This window comes from Corvus kubaryi, unplaced genomic scaffold (genome assembly GCF_017639235.1).
Source record: "Corvus kubaryi isolate FWS band 111438036 unplaced genomic scaffold, C.kubaryi_AGA036_p1.0 76, whole genome shotgun sequence".
Classification (NCBI taxonomy): domain Eukaryota; kingdom Metazoa; phylum Chordata; class Aves; order Passeriformes; family Corvidae; genus Corvus; species Corvus kubaryi.
In genome coordinates, this window is record NW_024582063.1 from 14,652,576 (window position 1) to 14,675,847 (window position 23,272).

The 23,272-nt window shown below is 42.4% G+C and overlaps 1 long non-coding RNA gene across 2 annotated transcripts in view; it reads right to left on the reverse strand.

Moving 5' to 3' along the window:
• LOC121675782 overlaps window positions 1-10,811 on the reverse strand; it is a 48,897-nt gene extending 38,086 nt beyond the window's left edge. Inside the window, exon 1 of one of the 2 annotated variants that reach the window (XR_006020216.1) lies at window positions 9,717-10,811. This is a non-coding gene — a long non-coding RNA (uncharacterized LOC121675782). Of the gene's footprint in view, window positions 1-5,400; window positions 5,896-9,716 lie in introns of those variants that run through there. The other variant, XR_006020217.1, reaches the window with a different exon arrangement.
• Between the last annotated feature and the right edge of the window lie 12,461 nt (window positions 10,812-23,272).

A 23,272-nucleotide genomic window follows, 5' to 3' on the forward strand; every position in this document is an offset into this window, starting at 1 on the left:
AAGAGCTCTGCATCTTCCAATCTTCTACAGCTAGGATGGGAAAGGACTTCTTGGGTTCAACAAATTAGTGACCATCACCAAAAACCTTCAAGCATTTCAGTTAACCTGGTGGGCAATCAGTCAGAAGGCAAAAGAGAAGACAGTCCTCTTACCGGTCTTCTCTCTGTGGCGTTTGCTGCCATAGAGTTTAATCCTTGCTAACCTCTGACAGATGCACCAGCACTCTTCCCCCGAATTGTGAGGTGGCTCACCTTTGCTCTTCTTCACACATTAATCTGTGCTAAGGACAACTGCAGCACTTCAGCTACAACATGCCAGAAGTACTAGGCTTACATGATGAAGTTTGTGGCAGGCAAAAGCTCATCAAAAAGGAGGCTCAATTATCTCTTTTTCCTTTTTTAACACCTATTGAATTTCACCCTGTAATCTCAGGCAACACTTCTCACTCATGGCGTGCCTGTGAATGAGAACACATTCAGTGTCTGGCACAGCCCTTCTTGCAAGTGTTCTTCTGGTGCTGCTCTTTCTTCTCTCAGTTTTGAAAAATCTATTTGCGATTTGCAACACACAAAACACCTCAGCAGAGGATCGGCATTTCAAGGTGACTCACATTTTTTTAAATGCTGTTTCCTCACCACATCATACAAAGACTTTTGTTCCCACTTATCGTAACTTTGGATACGTTAGGTGGTGGGATTGCTTCACACAGCAGTGAGTGCAGAGCAAGGTGACTACATCTACTATAACTACACTGAACAGAGAAAACTTTTCCTCAAGGAAGGGATTATTCAGCTTAGTCATAGGCTCATTTATATCAGATTCTGTCACCACAGGGTCATGACCCATCTGAGGTGACTTAATGTTCTATAGCTTTCAGAATCAAAGTCCAAGAAAAAGAAAAAAAATACCCTATCAGTCTTCAGCTGGGTTGAAGACTTTTCCTCCTTCCTGGCAAGAAAACCAGCATCAGCATCATTATGTAACTCCCACCAATTGTGGGCCCTAGGAGCCACTGTTTCTAAAGCATCATGCTCTGCACCTCGCATTTTCACACTGCTCCCCAAAACTGCTACCTACAAAAGCCCAGCCCAAGGCTTTCAGGCCCCTTTACAGGGGCCTTGCTTCCTTAAAGGCCTCACCATCAGATCTTCAGTGCATGTCCAGTATCTCCTAGCCAGAGACATTGCCCTTCTCATGAGTTTGTCTGCTCCCTTCACCTAGGGTGAATAAAGCAGAATTAAGGTTGAACCCCTGCTCCTCTGAGGGGTCCAGCTCACCATATGACAGGATGATCTGCACAAGGGATGGTTTGGCCCATTGGCATCCAAGTGCTCATTCCACCCAAGCTTCTAGGACACGGGCTGCAGCTCAGCAGAGCAGATACACGTGTCTAACTTTAAACATGAGAGCAGCCCCCAAGAATCAGAGTAGTGACATTGCCTACTCACCTACCTAAATGCTTAACTGCATCAGAGCTGGTGTGAACTAGCTTTGGATCTGGATTTAAATGCTGGAGGCTGAGCTTTTGCTTGCTGCTTTAAAGGAACATAGCAACCCTCCTTTTTCAGACACTGAACTCCAGCAGGTTTAGCTAATGTCAGGGGAAATCATGAGTCCTTTGGAAATCTCTGAAATTTAGGCACATAATGTGTAAAGGAAGATTGTACAAACATTGCCGCCAAATAAGTAAATCTTGGCAATAAAACAGCCGTTTACTGAGGAAACAGCATAGAGAGAAGAGGAATTAACTGGGAAGTACTGTTTTGTGAAATTATTTGTCCAATTTCCATGTAAGCTATCAGCAAATCTTGGAAATTACCTTGGAGATTTCCAGCCACTGAAACACTGCTGCCAGCTCTCTCTTTCCATGCCACAGAGATAAAAAAGATCCACTGAACAGTCTTCCCTTGCTGCTTTTACACAACTTTTCCACTGTTTTCTACATGGTGACATTTTTAAACAATAAAAAGTTCCACCTGGCATAGGACACTTGCTCTCCCTCTCTCCATTTCTGAAGCACAGTAGGATCAGTGATTCACCATGGCTAACAAAGAATGAAGGGGCTGCAGACTGGCTCTAGGAAAAAAAAAATCAGATATACAAGTCCACTAGTGTGAGAAATGAAGCCAACTCCACCAGCCCTGCACTGCCACTGCAGCAGAGAGTTCTTGGTGCAGAGAGCCATGAAGGCTTGGAAAGAGACCCTAGGAAGCTGCGTTTCTACCAGTCCTCCTGAAATTCACTGGAGCAGGATCATAAAGTTAGCTTGCTATGTATTTCCACATTAACTCCACCTAATAAGAGTGGGCCAGGTACAAACACTAAAACAAGAACAAACATGGCCTTTACCTGAGACTTGACACAAGCATAAAAATGTAATATAGTAAATATATTTTTTAAAAGGTTCCATTTCCTTCAAATAAGAGCACTTATCTCTAGGGTTGCAGCTGCTAGCCAAAATCTCTCTATCTCCAGAGATAAATAGTGAGATTATGAGATCATATCCTCTGAAATTAATTCCCTGGTACTCAGTTTCTCCAGCTTCGATCCAGGAATTCTGCACAAAATGTTTCAGGGAACACAGTGCATCTCAGCCAAAGATTACTTGTTAATAAACAAGATTATTTTATGAACATGGAAATTAGAGAAGGTCAATAAACAAACCCTATTTTCATAACATCTTTTGCATTGTTCCCCCAAGAGAACCAGAGCAGAAAGTGAATGATGTTTTTATGAAAACTCCAGCTCCACATACTCTGCTCCTGTTAATCAGTGCTCTTCATTGTTCTGGGGCAAGACTGTGCACCAGCTGAGGGTGAGGCCTCACCTGGATTGGGGGTCAAAGACAACTACACTAAAATGAGCAGTAGTAATATGATAAAAACCAGAAATAAGGTGCAGGAGAATGGGCCCCTCTCCAAGAAGTGCTGAATGCATCTTAGGCAGACAGGCTATGTGCTTTGAGAAGTAGGTTGCAATTAAATCATCCATCAGTGAGTGGGTGAATGGTCATTTTTTTGGCTGAGCAATAAGCAGGAGAGCTTATCAGGCTACTAAAACATTCTATGGCCCACCTTTTGAGGTATCACCATATTAAGAATTTTCTTCCCTGAAGGTACTTCCACACTGCAGCAGATGTCACTGACTTGGCAGTGTTTGAAGGGTCTATTAAAAGTAAAGTAATTAATTACTTGGGCTATCATCACAGCACTACTTTTGAGATATTTTAAATGGTTTATTATTGATAGCCTTATGCTGGAATGTGCTGAGCACCTTCACATTCACCCCTGGACACTGAGACAAGGGCCAGTGCAGGCTCCTCAGACACTGAACATCCTCATGTCTCCTCCTGAGGCTGCTGCTCCGTGTGGCACTCAGCACAGGGCCCAGTGCCACCACTCCTAAGAGACCTGACCCAGCAGCAGGCACAGTGGCCAGCCCTGGGTGTTTGGAATACTGAATCCTGTATCAGTTGATGGTTTGGGAAAGTGATATTCCCTGCATCTGGGTAGGACCCACACCAGAGTGGAGGAGCATGACAAGAAGGGAGCATCAGGGATGAGCTACTCCATGCTGACCATAACCCCTCTGCCTTGGTCAAGGGACCAATCACACGTAACCTGTGGTGATAACAAGGATGAAGAGACGAGCCAGGATGAAGGGGAAAAATTGTGCCTTGGAAGGGGGGAAGGAAAGATGTTTTCTCTGAGTGTTTTAGTGTTTGTCTTTTTGCCTTCCAATACCCAAGTAATTAATTTCATGCATAAGGAATTGGCAATATATTAATTCAACTTTCCTCAAGTCTAGCCTGTTTTGCCCATGATGGTAACTGAAAGTGATCTCCCTGTCCTCATTTCAACACACAAGTTTTCTCATTCCTGATCTTCCCATTCTCTCTCCCCTTCCTGTTATGGAGGACAGCGAGCGAGCAACTGGTGGGAGTTTGGCTGCCAGCCATGGCCATCCCACCACACTTAGATACCAAACATCTCACATGGACAAATACTGAATCGTGTGCAGGGAACTGGGAACGACAGCACCTGTGGAAACCTCAGTGAAAGGGACGGCTCCCGGTGCCCGCTGATCACCAGACTCAGACAGAGCTATGCCACCGCCTTTGCTAAACCATCTGGCTGCATCTAATTTCTTTGTGAGGGAGTGCCTCTTGGGTTCTGCTAAATTTCTGCCAACAAATTTGACTTCCATCTTGGGACAGAAAATGCAGTATAGCAAAGCATCCTTGAAAAATTGCTGAGCTCTTCTCTGAGGCAGTTATGACAGCATCTATTGCCAATAAAATGAAAAGGAACAAATTCTGAGAGGTGAAAAAAATCTATAGGCATACAGAGGATAAGAGAAGTAAGAGTAATCTACTGCCTAGGTCTCTAAAGCACAAACCTTGTGTTAATTTCAGTTGCTTATATTGCTGCTGTTTGTTTCATTTTAGACATACCACCAGGAACCAAAGAAGAAGCATCACATGTAGGGTTAGATTGTAGAAGATGATTTACGCACAGCTTCCTCCCAAAATCGATTTAAAATGTCTCAGATATGAGCCAGGTCATGCAAACTAAGGTATCCCCAAACATTATAAACAGTACAAATAAATATGAATTTGAAATATGAAAAGAGGGGGATGTCTCCAGGCATCTTTCTCAGCATCCTCCCTCGGTGATAAGGAAGACAGTTATTGGCACACTAATGACAGCCATGTTCAGTATGAGAGGGGAACTTTTCTCAAGTGCTACCAAGGGCCAAGAAATATTACATGGGAGGTAATATAAATGTGGTTAAAGTAGAAATAAAGTTGAACACAAGCGGATTTAGGACCTCACCTGAACTCTATTGAATAGAAAGGATAGAAAGCCCTTGACTCAGTGATGCTTTTTACCTTTCTTAAGAGAGAGGCATTCAAACTAGCATTTTCTCTGTAGCAAACAAAGCTACAGATACTCCTGTAAGCCCAGAGACAAATCTGAAAAGCAACGATAATGAAAATGAACTAGAAGTGAAAGCAGGGAGCTCGCTGGGTATGACTGTGTCATGCAGTTTGGCAGCTAGGCAAGCTAATATATTTTGGGCTGCAAACATATATACATGATGTGGTGCTGTGCCAAGTGATTCAGGCTGGCTCTAAAAGAGTCAGTTGTGTAACCAAAACCTCTATGGCCATGTTTGCTTGGCACTCCATTTGATCTCAGAGGAGTAGAATGTTTTACCTCAGTAGCAGGTGGCATCAGAGCAACACTAGAGCTGGCCAAACCCAGACTAATTTTCAGCTACAATGCAGGTCCTCCATCCAGGAAAGCTTTCCCATGAAAGAAAGAAAGGCTGTGGGGGAAAAAAAACCCCAACACCCAGGAATCATCTGTACAGACTGTCATGGCTGGTTACACTTACCTGAAGAGAGGAAGTGTTCCTTGTAGCTGCTACAAGATCTGCTAGATGCTGTCTGCTGGCCACAGTGGTGTTCCCAACGAGGCAAACTCTCTCCTTTGGAATAGGAAAAGGCTGTACTTGATCCCAAAGTAGAGACTGTGGATGAACAGGCTAAATTTTCCTCTTTGAACTCTGAATTTACATGAGAAGTTTACCATTTGAGTATCATCCTATTCTGCACTGACTTCTCTTTTTCTCCCCCTCTTTCTGCAAACTGAAAGAAATGGATTAACTAGAATTCAGTTGACCTTCTGTTGTTTAAAACTGAGTCTTACTTGTTATGCTCATACAAGGTGGCACAGATTTAAGCAGACATCCAACCTAGACAGGCAGGCTTTTATGTTATGTAAAGCATAAGCAGATTTCCAAGCAAAGCTACTATTAACCTCTGCCTAATTTTTTCTAAAAAGGATTTTTTAAAAGAATTTGAAAGCAGGGCAAAGCAAAACCTGTATTTCAGAATAAGGCCTGTTAAGCAAACATCAGTGAGATAATACATGACTCAAACATACTGCAATGCTTCCCTTCATCTGTCTTTCCATTTACAGAATCAAAATCACAGAATGGGTGAGCTTGGAAGGGACCACAGTGGTTCAACCTCCCTGCTCAAGCACAGTCATCCTAGAGCACATTGCAAGAACTCTTGAATATCTCCAAAGAGTGAGACTCCAGAGCCTCTCTGGGCAATCTGTTCCAGTGCTCGGTCGCCCACACAGTAAAGAAGTTCTTCCCCATGTTCAGGTGAAACACTGTGTTTCATTGTGCCCATTGCTTCCCATCCTATTACTCAGCACCACCAAGCAGAGCCTGCCTCCATCCTCTACTACTGTTCATAGTAGTTGCAATTATAATTCTTGTTTATATATACTGTTGTTAGATATATACTGCTGTTAGATACATATTATTAGTAGATATTTAGAACAGAGACTCAACAAGGTAGAGGTCTTGTCAAGCCGCTGAAGGGGGGGAATGATGCCTTAGGACTTTGGCTTTTATATTTTTCAGATCCTGTACTGCTCTAGTGTGTAACTCTAAAACTCCTTACAGCCTGTTAGCTGCTGTTCTCCCATTCTGGTTAGACATGACAAATCTTCTCAAGGCCTGAGACTCAAGGACACCTTGTTGTCCCAGGCCCCAGAATATGTAAACATGCCACTAAAAAGAGGGGAACAAACTTGGAGTAATTACTTCATTACCTGGAATTGTAATTGGAAAATTAACCCTAATATGCAAATGGACCAAACTTACAAAAGTGTGAAAAACTCATGACCTGTTGTCCATTTTGGGTGTAGCCCTAGGGCTCTGTCTGCCCATAAGTGTACCTTGTTGAAGGCCCTTCAATAAATACCCACTTCTATCCTCTCAATTTTATCTACCCTCAGTTTTTAGGTAGCCCCAACAAGGCAGCATTGGCACTCCCCTTCAGATACTAAAAGACATTGATGAGGTCCCTTCTGAGTTGCATCTTCTCAAGGCTGAACAGGCCCAGCTCCCTCAGCCTTTTCTGGTAAAAAAGATGCTCCAGTCCCTTAATCATCTCTGTTGTCCTCCGCTGGACGTGCTCCAGCAGCTCCATGTCTCTCTTGTACTGGGGAGCCCAGAACTGGACACAGCGCTCCAGGTGTGCCTCACCAGGGCTGAACAGAGGGGCTGGCAGTGCTCATCCCACAGTGCACCTCAGGACACCGCCGGCCTCCCTGGCCACAGGACACGCTGCTGGCTCACGGACACCTTGTCGCCCACCAGGACCCCAAGGTTGTTGTCCGCAGAGCTGCTTTCCAGCAGCTGAGCCCCCAGCCTGTGCTGGTCCATGGGGTTATTCTTCCCCAGCTGCAGGACCCTGCACTTCCCTTTGTTGAATTTCAGGAGGTTCCTCTCTGCCCATCTCTCCAGCCTGTCGAGGTCCCTCTGAAGGGCTGCACAGCCCTCTGGGGTATCAACCACTCCATTTTAGGTTGAATCTTACCATTGGGTGGCCCCTCTTGCTGTGTGTGCTGCACACCTCGATCCTCACACACCTGTGTATTCCTGTAACAGTAATAACCATGACTACTCTGAGATAGCAGAGGATGGTACTGCAGGGAAGATTAGCTCATGGTGTAGGTGTTAAGAATTTACTACTTAATTTGGGAAACATCAGTTGAATATAAAGAAGCAATTGTATTGCTACTTTCTTCTCTCAATCATGTGCCAGAAGCTTCTTATTAAGGATATTTAAGTGACCTGTGTGACAAATCACTGCCTCAGTACTTTTCCTTATGGGTACTGCCACAACTGTGTTGTCACAAATCCAGCCAGTAACATTTCAGCAATTCTGCCAGGAGCAGACCAGAGAATGAACTAGGACACAGAGTTTACTGCTTAGCAGTTTAGTCCTCAAAGACTGACAGTGCCCAAATTCCTCTCAATTCATGCCCACTAGGAGGAACCAGGTAACCACTCCTGCTTTTCCTTTTTCATCCCTTACCACTTTGAAGAGGGCTGACTGTGGATCTCAGACACTGAAAACCAGACCTATCAGGTAATGTAGCACTTCTCTCCTTTTATAGCAACAGGATTATTTCCCCTAGGCTACTGTATTCTAAGCATATAGAATGAAGCCAATTATCTTGGTCCTCAATAGTTGGGTGCTCTAATCTGCTTCTCCCTGTGTTTGGATCAATCCTGTCTTTTTTGAAACCTCTTTGAATCTTTCCTAAATGTCTGTATCAGTAACAGTTGATCAAAACTCAAAACTTCCACCATGTGGGGAGGCCCAATAACGATGAAGTCGTAACACCCTGCACTACGAATTTTAACATTTCTGACACTCCTCTGGCTCAGATGCAGCTAGAGATAGGCACATTCAAACAGCCATCCATTAAAGCCTAACCAAGGCTAAAATAGACAGGCTGTGCAGCTTCGATGTGAATATTTATTTCTCTAGTTTCTCTTAACTCCTGCAATCTAACCCCTCCGCCCAACAGTGTAGGGTGCTGATCTCATGTCTGCATAAGATACTGACCAACCTCAGGCAACACAAACTTCAAAACAGGCTTTCCATCCTCTCTGGAAGATGTCAAAACATTCAAGTTTGCTTTATAATTAAAAATACAAAAAATGGCAAAATAAAATACTGAAATTTTTTTTCAAAGTGCTTTGTACCAACTTAGACTGTATGCAACATCTAAAATTATAATTGGAACAAGAGGCTTTTAGCTTGTCAAATTTAAAAAAAGGTTCAAAAACTTTCCTTGGAATTTTAAGCTGAATGTGTCTGTGCATGTGAAATACAATTTCCAACACCAAACCTGTTTGCTTGAAAATTTTCAGCTGTTTTGCTTTAGTAATTTTGCTCCTGTTCCCTGAACAGCTGATTGTTTTCACTGTTTTCAGTTAATAAACAGCACATAATTAAACATAAACAAGGTACCACTGCAGCATGACTTGATGGAAAAGGAGTTACCTCAGTGGTACCACGCAACATATGCAGGGCTCTGAATTAGATAAGAATAATGTGGTTTAGCTTTTCGCTGCAGAGTTTCAGTGATTCTGGTCTCCCCTAAAAAGACGTGAACAGAACTAGGGCAAGTATTCACACTAAAAATCATATTGACAAAGCAGAAAGGACTTAGTAAAACTGCACAGGTCTGTTTTACACCCTTTGCTGTTACTTCAGGTATAAGCATTGAAATTTGGACTTATAGATGTTTTCAATACATGTTTATCTGTCCACCTGATTATATTTTAGGGGAACAATCATTAACTAAGTACCTATGTTACCGTGATCTTAATCATTGTGTGGTCAATTTTGAGTGCCTTTTAATATAGCTTTTAAAAAGCAATCTTTATAGCTAGGCATAGTGAAAACAGTTTCTAAAAGGAATTTTGCAGGAATATTTAGCTTTGAAAGCACAGATAGCCCAGGGAGATGTGTGTTCTCCACCCAGTACCTAGTGGATATTTCCTGTATCAGAGCATCCTGGGCACAACTCTCAGAGAAGCAGGCAAACATTCAAGAATTCTATGATCCCCTGCAGCACTACAGCATGGCACAGAGGGCTCCTCTGAACATGGAGCTGCAGTAATGCAATGCTAGAGTTAATGTGAAAGCTGCAGACATCACCAAAGCAATATACCTTACTAACTCATTACCCTGTATCCCCCTCCTGCTGCTTATCCTACAAGACAGTTCTCTGCCCAAAATGGGACTTCACCTGGCATGGACTTAATCTGAGTAATAGGGAAAGAAAAGCACCAGAACAAGATATAAGGGATCTTCGGAAGTTGCAGCTCACCTCTACGATTCCTTGCGTTTTCCATCCTTGAATAGCTCTGAACAACCATGCAGTGAGCAGCCTTTGTCCTTTACAGATGGGACTGGTCTGGCCTCAGAAGCAACCCACTTTGTGAATACCTCTGCTACGTGAGTCCTGATTTCAGCCTATCCTTTACAAGCGTATAGGCAAACAAAGGAAGAAAAAAAAGATAAAAAAGAAACCAGACTATCTAGTATTGTCTCAATTTAAAACATGAGTGACTGCAAGAGCTAGGTACTTCTACAGCCAGCCACATTCCTAGTATCCCTGTGCACAGTCTATGTAATTCGTAGTATGTTTTATCTATCCTTCAGTAGGTCCATCTGTACGTATGCTATAGTTACCACAGGACAGTTAAAAATACATCCTAGGTGTAGCAATACATAAGGCAGATCCTCACCAGTAAAGTAGGAAATGAGTAATTCCCCACTCTCCTGAACAATTCTTCACAATGACAACTCCCTCCTTCCCACACACCTACACTCTCACACGCCTGGAGAAGCCGGGGGCGGGGGAAAGCTGAGCTTTGCAATGTTATCTGGAAGCTCATCAGATCCGGGCTACTTCCAATTAAAGGAGGGAGCAAGTTCAAAGCCTCTGCTGCTCTCTGCTCTGAACTGGCATTATGCTCAGAGACAGCTGCGCCTGCTGCCGAGACACAAGGCTGCTGAACCAGAGAAGAACATGTATGAGCATGTCCCCCTTCAGGAAATAAAAACAGGATAGCAGGGAAATCCCAAACCTACTCAGGTGGCTTACAGTACTGGAACACCAACTTGAATTAACAGGAGAAAATGGCAACCAAATCCAGGTGAACTACAGTGGCTTCTGAGCACTGGCAGAAGATGCTGAGGGGGAGCAAAGACCACAGTGAGGAGATGCACAGAGGGGAAGGTAATCCTGGCACTGTTGACATCATCATGCTGTGTGGATCTGAAAGGTTCCAAGATGGAGGCTACTTTGCACCATTGGCTTTTTCTCCCTCCCTTAAATGCATGCACTTTTAAAGTCTCTGGTTTTCAAATCCTAGCTATTGTACTGGGAAATTAAGAAACAGCATTCCAGAACAGTAAGATATTTCAGCAACTATCAGGAAGATATGCGTGATGATAAGCTGTATAATTTGTCACATCATTTCCCTTCTACCAACTGTTAAAGGATTCTGAATTGAGATAAAAATTGCCCAATTGCTGCCATCAGCTTGGGCGTGGATTTTTTGCAGCATCCATCAAATCTTGAGAGTCAGTTCACTGACTAGAAATGGAGCTACAAACACACACCTTGTATTCGCCATGACAAATACAGTGACAACAGTTGCAGTGGGTCCCATCTCTAAGCTTTATCTGGTCCTTGAATATCATTAAAGAAGGGAAAAAGAGTGGGGAGAAAACAGATACTTGCATGCTTGTGATCCAAAACAACTTTAAGCAGAGGTAGGTTCCTACTGCCCTCTGCTGTAACATCCTTTTAGGACTTCTGAGAAGGAAGCACCAAGCACGACCGCCTGACGAGCACACTGGGTGTTACACTCAGATTGTACTAAAACTGTGGGCAGTGGAACAAGACAGTTAAAAACAATAGGCTTTGGTTTCTTGCTGCTGCTTTTAATTCTTGAAGTGGATATAATCTTCCCAGATGTTGACCCAGGCTCTACCAAATTACTGGTAAATCTCCCTAGCAAAATGTTCCAGTGAAGCTGCCCAAAGCCTCTTTTGCACTGCACAATCACTGCCGCACCAGAAACACACCAAATTTTCCTCGCAGCAAAACAGGACGCTTTGACTAAACAACCCGAGTGGTTTATATATATTTTAAAAAGAGAAAAAAAAGTCTGATTCATCATCTTAATATAAGACAGCAATATCACTCAGGTAATGAATAACAAAGAAAGCTGGTCACTATGCAACACTGGCATCTATTTGCAAGTTGATCCATATTTACAGAATTTCTTTCAGCTGTTTTTCCAGTAGTTCTTGATGTTCCTTGAAAGTTTTACAACTTATGGACACTTCTACAGAGCTACAGGCTTATACAGCAAAACTTGAACAATTCATTTTTGTCTGTGTTCTTTTCCTTTACTATTCAAACACTAACAACACTAAATTTACCGAAGCTGGCTGTGATTTATCGTGTTTCTACTCTTGCCTCTACTGTTCATGCAAACAAAATCACTTCCTATAGAAAACAAGATACATTTAGGGGCAGTAAACAAGATGCATCTATTTAGTTTGACACCATAGCCCTTCCCCCTCCCAAAATAAAACAGACATCACAATGATGGGAGGAAGCACTACAGTAACATGACAATTTCAGCTTGGCAACATGCACGTGTGAAAGATTGCATATGTAAAACATATTGTCACATATAGAGAAGCTCCACATAAATACAAGCAGAGGCTGAGATTCTCAATGCCATTGGGGTATGCACATACTTCCTGTTAGAAGGAATAGGAACTGGACATGCAAATCCCTCTAGTGGACTTGAAAGCCTCTTCTGTGAACAGTTTGTGACACCAATGTTTATTCTTCCTGTAATTTCATTCCCAAAGTCTTTTCTTTAACTCTGCAAGCTGCTGTATTTAAGAGAGAGAAGTCTATGTCAAGGCTGCAACATATGGACACTGTACTGACCCATAGATAAATCCACACCTGCATATCTACACCCTCATACAAGGCTAACAAGATTCCTTGCCTTTCTAATACCCTCTCTGAACTTTGGATCAAGTTTCCTGTATGAGCTGCTATCCCTTCAAAGAAAGGAGGACATAATTACAGCTCTCAAATGGCCTGAGGCATTCAATTTCTTATTTATTTTTTTAAGGCCTGCATTCAACTTACATGAAAAGGGCAAACAGTAACCTAATGAGACATTTTAGTTATGGGAAATCCTGGGAAAAAAACTGCAGAACAGAGCCTGCAGGCAACTGCACAAATGCTAGTGAAATTTGTGATTCTGTGAGGTTTTCAGAATAATATCAAATGACTGGAATAAATATGTTCAAGGAATGGGCTGGATCTTTTTTAAGATCTGATTCTGCTCTTAAACTGTGTCTCTAGTATAGAGATATGCAGGTGGATGCCTGTTACATACCCAACTGTTAACCCTTTAGATTTCAGCTGAGCCTTCTTCAGGGCTTTTTTTAATCTTCTTAACAAAAGTCCCACTTCAACAATTTTTCTGGGTGAGATTAAAAATGCAATTATCCCACATAAAAAAAACCAAACAAACAACACCCAGCAAATAAGAACAGGCTCTGAAAACTGAACTAGAGATTTGGAACAGAGTTTCTGTGGAGTCTAGGCCGTGGCTTTGGGGAAAGAGTGCCCTAACATGGGCAATTCCCTATCTCTTTATGGAGGATTGGTCACCTTGGCCTCAGGAACTGGAGCTGGTGCCTGGATGGGCTACCCCCCACATGCCTGTGCTCTGGCATAACTGTGGGGCCATTTCTGCCATCTTCTTCCTTTCTATCACAATTTGTAAAAACATAGGAAATTATGTCAGAAGTCAGCATTAGAAAAAATTAAAAGATTGGTCAGTCAGACAGATAATGGTCAGAAAGTATAGGGATTACCCTTGCCCATGTAAACTTATTTAGGACATTGCAAAACATCTTGCCTTCAATTGCAGCATGAGATAAATGATGCCCAACTATCTCTGCTTAAAGGTTGGTTGTCTTTGATGCAATGGTTTTAGGTCTGTTTGGACCTCAGAGACCGCAGCCCTGCTGGGCACAGTAGCTAAAGGGAACAGCCATGTGATGGATTCCAGGGGCTCTTTGGTAGCCAGGACCTGTGCTTTGCCAGCAGCTGGGGCTGTATGTGTGTGTCAGCACTGCAAGAAGCTCACGGGTGAGCCGCAGTATCCTACTGCTTCCTGGAGGTGATCGAGGCCAGGCTGGATGAGGCCTGGAACAACCAGATCTAGTGGGAGGTCCCCCCCTGCAGGGGGGTGGAATGAGATGGTCTTTAAGGTCTCTTCCAACCCAAACCATGCTGTGATTCTGTGAATAATGCATAGACTACATGGGAAGGGACTGGGGACACTTAGCCCCAGCTTTGGAGAACATCTGATTCCTATCTGATGTTGGTTCTTAACTAGCAGTACACAAGACAGAAGAGCCTACTATTCCTCTGTCACAGTATATATGTGAAATTAAAAGCAATTGCAAAATTTAGGGGATGAAATAGCAGGCCAAAAGCCACATTCTGCTTTGAAGTATAACCATGCAATTTTGTTGAGGTCAAAGAACATGGGGAAAAAAAATCAGGTTTTTATTTTTAATAAGAAGAAATTACTTGAATGAGTGACAAAATATTGCTTAGCTAAACCCCAAGGGACAAAGAAGCTTCTCAAGAAAGGATCAGACATGTAGAGGTTCTAATTACTGACTGCAGAAAGTATGCATGAACAGGATAAAGATGTGAACAAGGAAAGATCAGAGCTGGCATTAATGTACTTTGCTGCCATGTCAAAGAGCTACTATTTATGATCCTGATCTGGATAAGTGATTGAACACTTCCATGAAGTTCAGTACACAAATAGTCCTAATGACTGAAAGGGAACTACCACTGTGTTTAATTAAGTACACACTTCGGTTCTCCACTAAATCAGTGTTTAAAAGGACTAAGGACTGCTAATCCATACAAAAGCTTCCTTCTAGGTTATATACTTGAAGAATGTGATTGAATAAATTGATCTGAAAGGCTAGAGTACAACTACTGTTCTACACTACTTTTCAATAGTGCAAAACTTCCAAAAGAGAAAGCAAAACCAGCAGAACCCTAACATTAGCAAGCCCCATTGGCTTTGAAAGCAGTACTGAAATCACAGGGTGGAAGTATGACAAGAAATGTCAGAATGTTTCTGGTTTTGCTTTCATCTCCAATTAATTCTCAAGTTTGCACAAAGCCTTCTCTTTTGTAACACCTATTTTACTCCCTAGAAAAGAATACAGACTCAGCAAATCTTAAATTATATACTATTTCAAATCTTATATAATTTACTACTCCTCTTGGCATACAAATTATTCCACAGAGGTTGATTACCAGATTCCACAGAGGTGGAAGGCAAGACCTGTCCTCTCACTCTCACAAGTTAATCTGATTGATTAAACAAATCCATCTGAACAACTGATAGGTACTACTGCCTTCAGACTCTGCAAAATCAAAGTCCATATGGCTACAATACTTCTTCACCAACAAAGTCCCAAAACCCTTGATGAGCAAAAGTCAGATGAAGCAGACCTGCTCTCTGCTGAAAACATCAGAAGGAGAGAAGAAGCAGTATCACCTTATTTCATCATTAGCATAATAAAGTGTCTCCTTGGGACACGTCAGCAGCATGAAGATAGCCATGTTTATCGTGAGTTTTCTTTCCTCCTCCTTAGAGAACAGTCTCACAAGAGAGTAGCCAGTTGACTGCTTGAGTGAGAACTCAATTTCTTCAGGTTGTATTGGGGTGAGGCCCCCATGGCATCATCTTCCTCTTCCTCATATAATCTTACACAGGTTCCAGCATCTTACACAGTCCCTGGAGATGTGAGCAGTTTATCTCAAACACTTTCCTGAGGGGCAAACTGAGGCAGACTGCTCTTGCCCTGTCAGCAGAGGGTTACAGAATACGATATACACAATCTCCAAGGGCAGTTCTTACTTCCACTAGCTCAGCTCTATTGCATATCACCTGTCCAAAGCCATTTTCCCTTCAAAGGACACCCTTTCCTTTCAGGAGACAGCTGGCAGCTTTCTCTTCATTAGTAAGAGTCTTGAGATAAACCTAAATGAAACTTCAAGTTGCTGAGGCTTCCAGGTCACCTTTCTTCCATAAATACAGGATTAGGCTTTGGAGCAACTTTCCTGGAATTCAAATTATACAGTCATTAGATACTGAACAGGATGACTACAATGAGAGGAGCTATTGGAAAGAGCTTCACTGAGGTTTCAACAGTCACTGTGCAGCTTCCTTCAGGATGCATTTATCAGTCTTGCAGGACTTGCAGACATGTCTGTAGGAGTAAACTAGAGAGGGCCTGGCCTTGGGGCCAAGCACTATCACACAGCTGCTGTATTATTTAGTTTTTAGCATAAACCTTGACACTTTCACCCATGCCAAAATGCCATTTACAAACATGTAAATCCCCATGTACATCCATTTCCACACTGCCCAAGAAAGACCTTGCAATGCACAAGAACTTACTGCAAGAGTGAGAGGGCAGAAGATTTCTGTTATGTGGACTTCCTACATCCCACTACAGACATTCTTTGGTGAATACTTGATAAAATACCTAAGACAAGAGAAACGGACTGAGGTGAGTGCTTGATCTGAAAAGACTCATTATGTACAGGTATGTATTACAGGAACCAACTAAGCTTAGTTTATTATTTCATGGTTATGTGGAATCATACAATCATTTCCATTAGAAACAACCTCTAAGATCATCAAATCCAACCCTTAAGTAGTGGCAGTTCTTCTCTGGGTGTGCCTTCTCACCAAAATCAGTGGGAAGTGAATAGGTGCAAGAGGACACTGACCTTTTCACCAGCAAGGTTGTGCCTACCCTACTCCTGTATCAATGGAAACTGAGAAAGGAGATCATAGAAAGAGGTAGCTGCAGCCCTGGGGTATGCAACAGTACCTGTGGCAGAGAGGCAGCTCAGAAAGGAGGATGCTGTTGCCAGAGCAAAAAAAGAGTGCAGAAATTCTGGGCATCCTCTCCTGGACTCCCACAGAAAGTTAGGTTTTGTTCTGGCAGAGCCAGAAGGACAGGAGGCACTACCACCATGTGCCCTCCCACAGGGTAGAACTCTTCCTCTGGGACACAGGGCTCAGCTGGCACAGGCAGTGCAACATCTCATCAGCTGAAGCCAGACAGAGCCTGTTTCTGTTTAGCAGAAGTTCCAGCTGCTTTCAGAAATCCCAGTGATAAAGTACAAGCCAAAAGAAAGAAATCCAGATCCTATCTTTCAGTTTAGTTCCAAATTAGCAACTGTAGCCTTTAAATTGTTGCCTTTTTGCCATCATCCATGAGAAAATCAGTTGCTTGTCATGCTTCAATTAATACACGACCCGACAGGTTTTTTGTTGAGATCCAACAAACGACAGTCTGCAGATAAAAATCATCAGACAAGCTTCAAATGAGACTTTTATATTCAATAAAAGGCTAATTCCATGCAGTAGTAGATAAACCTTGATCCCAAATAGATGGCTTTTGTACAGTGTGAGACTAAACCTTTGCCTTCCAGGTTTTTTTTGGATATTACTTGCTAATGATCCATGTGGGATTCTGGCCAGAAAAGCTGACTCACTAGGGCTGGCCTGCCTCAAAGTACAGCCATCACAGCACCGAAAGCTTCACACTGGGAATGGCTGACATTGAAAAAGAGCATTTTTCAGTGCCCAGGGCACTTTGTGCAGCTTTCATTTCTATTTAGCTACTTTTCCAAGGCTTTCCATGTCCCTTCAACAATACATTTGCTGTGCAGTAGGGATCAAGAAGAGTTAACAAATTATCTTTATAGCCATTCCTTTTCATGGAAGTGAGACTAAATCCTCATAACTGCAAAACTGCTGTGCCTGGGGCTTCTGAAATGAGCTGGACGTGTATGTTCCATCTGTTTAAAGAGTAATTACAGGGATCAACATAAGCTCCTTGCTTTTTATGGAACAACATTTGCTCTTATTAGTGAAATAGCATTTTGAGAAAGTCAATAACTACAGAAATACATTGGTTGTGGATACAGCTATATTCTGTAACTCTGAGTCTTATGAATTTGAAATCAATGAACATTTAATATGCCTGGCAAATTACAAGTTTTTTCTCTAAAATACCTGCTACAACAATGGTTTGAATTAAAGCAGCGTGTGATACAGGGAAATCTCCTTCTAAAGCAAGACAATCACTTGCTTTAAAAAGATATTAATACACAGGTGCTTCATCAACAAATAGTTAAATCTCTCTACCTATCAAACATGGGATATTGACACAGGGGACCTTCAGGAACATGCCCGTATGGCCATGAGACAACAACAGATGGTACATGACTGCAGTTAATGTTCCAATCTGTGGCAGTTTGGAGTTCTTAAAAAAAAAGACAGTCTCACATTACCTCACATCATAAATAGAGTGTGAACTGTTGCAATAAAAGCATGAGGGGGCAGCATCTTCAAGAGTTCAACTCTGGAAGAGCAAGCCAAGGAGGTTTAGAAATATGGTAGGTCCAGGGTACATAGACTGAACTCCAGGTGGTTCAATCCTCCAATCTCCCTGTAGCATCTCCACAGTCCTTAAGAACATCATGCCAGGAGGAAAAGTATTTGATAGACAGATGACCTGCCACTGAAAACAGTTTGGGTTTTTTTTTTCTGTTTCTAGACATTCTAATACAAGTGACTATTGCTGAGTGACACTGAACTCTTGAGAAATACTAATTTTAAGGGGTCATCATTGTGCCAGATAAAGTCTTGCTTTGTGGAAAATAGTGAAAGAAGCATGATATAAATTCTATCACTATCTTTGTTATAAATTACAGAACTCAACTGAAAGATTCTTTTAGGTAGCAAAAGAAACATCTAGATGCTATTTTCCTAAATAACTGCAGTTCACGTTTAAGTCAGTACAGGCCTATCTCTAACTTTGAATGAAAGGCCACTTTGTCTACTCTTTGGCCAGCAGCATCACACATTTCAAAGATGTACTTGTTTCTTGGGGTTGTTCACACTGACTTGTACTGTTTATAAAACAGTGTTACCAACCATCAGCACCTCCAGCTGAATAGCCATAAAATAGGTAGCCTGGATACCAGGAAAACACTTGCTAAAGCAGCACTGAACATGCTAACATACCAGAGTATGTTAACCTTTACTGCAGTTAAACTGCTTCTTTTAGCTTTGCTTTTAATGAGCTTGTCTAGTGGGATAGAGGTTGGCCAAGAAGTCAGAGGATACTTGAAAATGTATATATATATATACACACAAAAAGCTGTATGAAAGGATGTAAGAAAGGACATCAGCAGAAGCCACAAACTAATAAATGTGAAGCAGAAGCAACAACAATAAAAGCAGATTTTCAGACTGAAAAAAAGTGGATACATAAAGACCACCATAAGTGGGTATGAAACTATACAACTAGCTTATTTCCCACCAGGCCTACAATGCTTAGTACTCCCAGAATGGAAATACAAAAGCTGGATGAAGTCATATGTGGACCATTTTCTTGGAAAATGAAAAAGCCAGTCATACTGAAACAAGATAAACATCAACTGCAGCACACCACTTCTGCTTTTCCTATAGAAAAATGGATAAAAGCAATTGATTTTCCAACGTTATTTCAGAGAGGAATTTTGAGTGGTTTCCAGTAAAAGTTAGCAGTAGGCTCAGATGCCTATTTCAAAGCAGTGTGTGTGTCATTCCACTGCTCTCCCCTTGTTTCTCTTTTAATTTACACACGACAGTGTGTACTATTGCCTACATGGACAGATGTAAAATGACTTCCATAACATTAGCCTGTGATATTAGAAATTTAAGTATACGTACTGGGTTTTTAAGAAATGGGACACATGCGAAATAAATGCACAACTGAGTTTTAGAGAATTACAGACACAAAGTCTGAGGACAGGAATAGCAAGAAGCATCTTGTAAAGTTGCAGAAGTCCAACTGCTACCTCATGTACAACATGCTGACATGGGATCTTCCACAGGTACTAACAGATGGTTCCAATGGGAGGAATGCAGACAGATACCTTTGTCTTCATATGAATCATCTCTCAAAGCCACATGCAAGACCACTGCAGCATACCCAAGCATCAGTCCAGCATAGCATATGTCCTCCTCTGGGATGTGCTAGTAATAAAGCTGAGCAAGGGTCATGATTTTTTTTCTTGTCTCACAATGCTTCTTCCTCTGTTGAACTGACTAAGAATTGCAGGCATCAGTTCCAAATGCAAAAAGACGAGGCTGGCATCTAGCAGCAATCAGCACAGGGAGATGAGCAGCCAACAATGTACGGCAATTTAAACACTGCACATCAACACCACAGCAGGACAGTGCTACTGTCAATATGACAACACTGTTGTGATCGAGGAACTGCAGTGTTTGCTTCAGCTACCGCTTAGAAGGGTTATTTATGGGACAGCAAAAACACAACGAAGCAGCTTCTGATATGGGATAAGATTATTTTTCTTTCTTTGAATAAGTTAAAATTAAGATATAAAAAAGCAGTCAGATAAAACAAAGTCTTAGGAAGAACTAAAGTTTTGGCTTTGTTCCAAGCAAAAAAACAGAATCCTTTATTAGGAAATAGTGGCCAGCATTGCCAGTACCGTACACAGGACACTATTACCGTCTTTTAGTAGGAGTTTAACCCTGGCTGCAGGCCTGAATCAAGAACTCTCATCTTCACTCTAATCCTTACTATCACTGTTGGCAAAAAGTCCTTCGCTATTTTTGTTTTCTGCCATCATACTTATCTACCTTCAAAGGTTGTGAGGCAGATTTATTGCTCCGATACTTGTAGATTAGAGGCTACGCTAACATAAAAGCAGGATAGGAATGAATGATGTTTGCAGCACAGAGAAACATTTCTTTTCTTAAAGCACTAACATTATGAACTTCAGCCCCCCCTGAAAAAGTCTTCTGCAGTTTAAGACTAGAACATGAAAACCAGTGGCTGAAGAGATTACCGTAACAAAGCTGTAACAAACCCACATGCACAAACTGGCACACAAATACAGTTCGAGTAACTGGGTACAAAAATTACCACATCCAAACCCCCTAAAAATAGCTGACCATAAATGCCTACAAATAATTAGTTATTGATAAATTACATAAAAAAGCTGCACTGCACCTATCTAAGCCCACTTGTTCAGACGTGGGTGACAAAACAAGTCCTGGTCTCCCTTAAGTGAGGTTCAAATGTGTATTTGCTGTGCACTGATGCCACCGCCTGGCCATTTTCCTAACTCAAACTCCTGCCTCTACTCCTGAATTTTACTGAGGTTTTTCTTTAAGGTACGAAAGCAGGTCATCTGAGCGCAAAAATACTTAGCCCATTAAAATTTCTCTATTGTGACCTACAAAAAGAATACACAGCATTGTACGGGAATAAATTGAAGCCTGACAAGTATGTGACAGTCAAGCTCTTGCATGATTACCAGAGGTGCCCAACAAGGTATGCTCAATCCCACCTCCACATGCTGGCCATAAGCTTCAAAGCTTCTTCATTTCCTCAGTTCAACACTACAGAGCCCTGAGGGCAAAAGCTATTTGTTGTTCTCAACTACTACCTACTACTAGAAGAACTGAATATATTTTGTAGCCAGAACAAGTACATGCTATACTCATCCCATGCAGATGTTTGAGCCAATAGTTCACCAGAAGGCTGAAGACACTCAATTATTCTGAGCCCAGCCTTTATTGAAGCATCCTTTTTGGAGTTATCACGCCCTTCTAGTTTCACACGTGGCTCAGTCTGTACGCTAGAAAACCACCAGTCATCAAGTCAGGTAATTTGAGGTGGAAACACCTCACATTACAATATCTGGGCTGAACCGAAACAGCTCAGCAAAGTCTAAATTGTATTCTGGGAGAAGTGACCCCATAATCCTCATGTGGATAAGCACAGACAGGGCTCTCAGGGAGCCAGTGGGGCCCAGAACTTCAGGGATACAGAAACAGATAGGTACGAGTGGATTAATACAAGCTTCTCACAGGGATTGAACATGGTCCTCTGGGGACTAACAGCCCAACCTTAACAGTGTAGCTTAACATAAGGGGCAAATATACACCCCAGTGTTGAGGAAGGTTGAAGGACCAGTAAGCAGTCTGTATAGGCTGTGCTTCCACACCACATGACCTCATGCTCACCCACCTGAATAGTGAGAGTATCTGACGGCCAGAAGCATGTGAAAGCTTCTTGAAGGATCAGACCAACCTCTGCTTCCTGCAGCTGGCTCACGACTCGCTATCAAAAAGCAGGATGTGAGAACTCTGGAGGGAAATCAAATGCCTCCTGAAGATACTGGTGTTCCCACCACCTTCCCAGTCTCCTGCTTCTGAGCTGTAATAAGTTTAGCACACAGGCTGTCCAAGAACTGCTGTCAGGCCTGCTCTAAGTTCTAGGCAGCTGTGACCATGGCTGTCTACAAGCTCTTCCTTCTCTATTCCCTTCTCACTTTTACTTTAGACTGCAGCTATGAACAGCACACCTTCCAACATGGCCTCCCCTTAGTAACCAACACCTGAAATTCTTGTAATACTTGCTTGTCTACCTCCCACTGGACTGCTACATATTTGGAAAATCATGTCAGCAAGCAGGACAACACATCCTTTTTCTCCTGCCACCCCAGGGGCACTTAGCCCACAACCGACCCATGACTGCAGCTGCCTACTGAAATAGCAGCTTTATACCTGACACCCAAGTCTCTAATCCTGAAGTGACCGCACAGTGATTCAAGGCATCTCCTCTAGAACAAACTTCATGCTGTTGCTCCCAGGGCCTGATTAAGGAACGACAGCCGTGAAACCTTTCGGGCTTGTTGGAATGTAGAAGGGAAAAAACATTACTACAGTGTCAGCAGGTAACTGCCTTTCATTCCAAGTAAACTGACACCTCAACCAGTATTTGTCGCTGCTACTGTTCACAGGATTTCGTTCAGTGTTCTCAGCTCATCCCCTACAGCACTTAGAGAGGAGACGACAGTGCATTGTCTCTGGAAGTTGAGGAAGGTTACACAGGTCCCTTACCCTCCTGCGCAGTTAATGTAATTCCTTGAACAGACCTCACGTGGCAGGAAGTGACCACTTTGAGGCAAAATTGTTTCATGGTAGATTTCTCCTACACCTCACAGCCATATGAAATAGCTTTTAAAGGCCTAAAGCAGCCCTCCTGTTCAGATTAGCAACTCACCATCTCTCACACAAGGCCCCATGTACCAGTTCCATATGAAGCCTCACATGCCTGTCCTCCTCCTCCACTCTAACAAGCTGGATAAGAAAACAGTACAACAACCCGGGTTGAATCTCAGTTGCACAGGAAGCTGAATGCTTCTGAAGAGATCTCTTCAGTATCACTGTAGTAAAGACAAATGCTATGACACTTCAAAGTGTTTGTTGCCCTGGTCTTCAAGGCTTCTTCATCCTTCTTGAACTGTACCCCATACCCCAACTGCTGGTCCTCTGGTAGTCAGGGACTACTGAAGTGCACAGCCTCTTCCTACTGCTGCTAGGTTATCCAACCACCAAAGATTTCACCCCTCTCATGACAGACTGAAAAATGAGTATTTCACTGCAGCCTAAGGTACCACCATACTGCAATACCTGGGCAGGCAAAGAGACTTTGCCACCATTGTCCCTCCCTTCTTTTCTGCCCAATCAGAGCAACAAGAAAGCATGACAAAAAGAATAGAAAGGATGTTGAGGAAAATGTTGTATAGGTTGTAGGACAGCAGAGTAACAGACTTCAGTGGGACTCAGTAGTTTGGATCATTGACACCATGGGCATACACTCGGAACAAACTTCTGCTGCATGAAACTAACC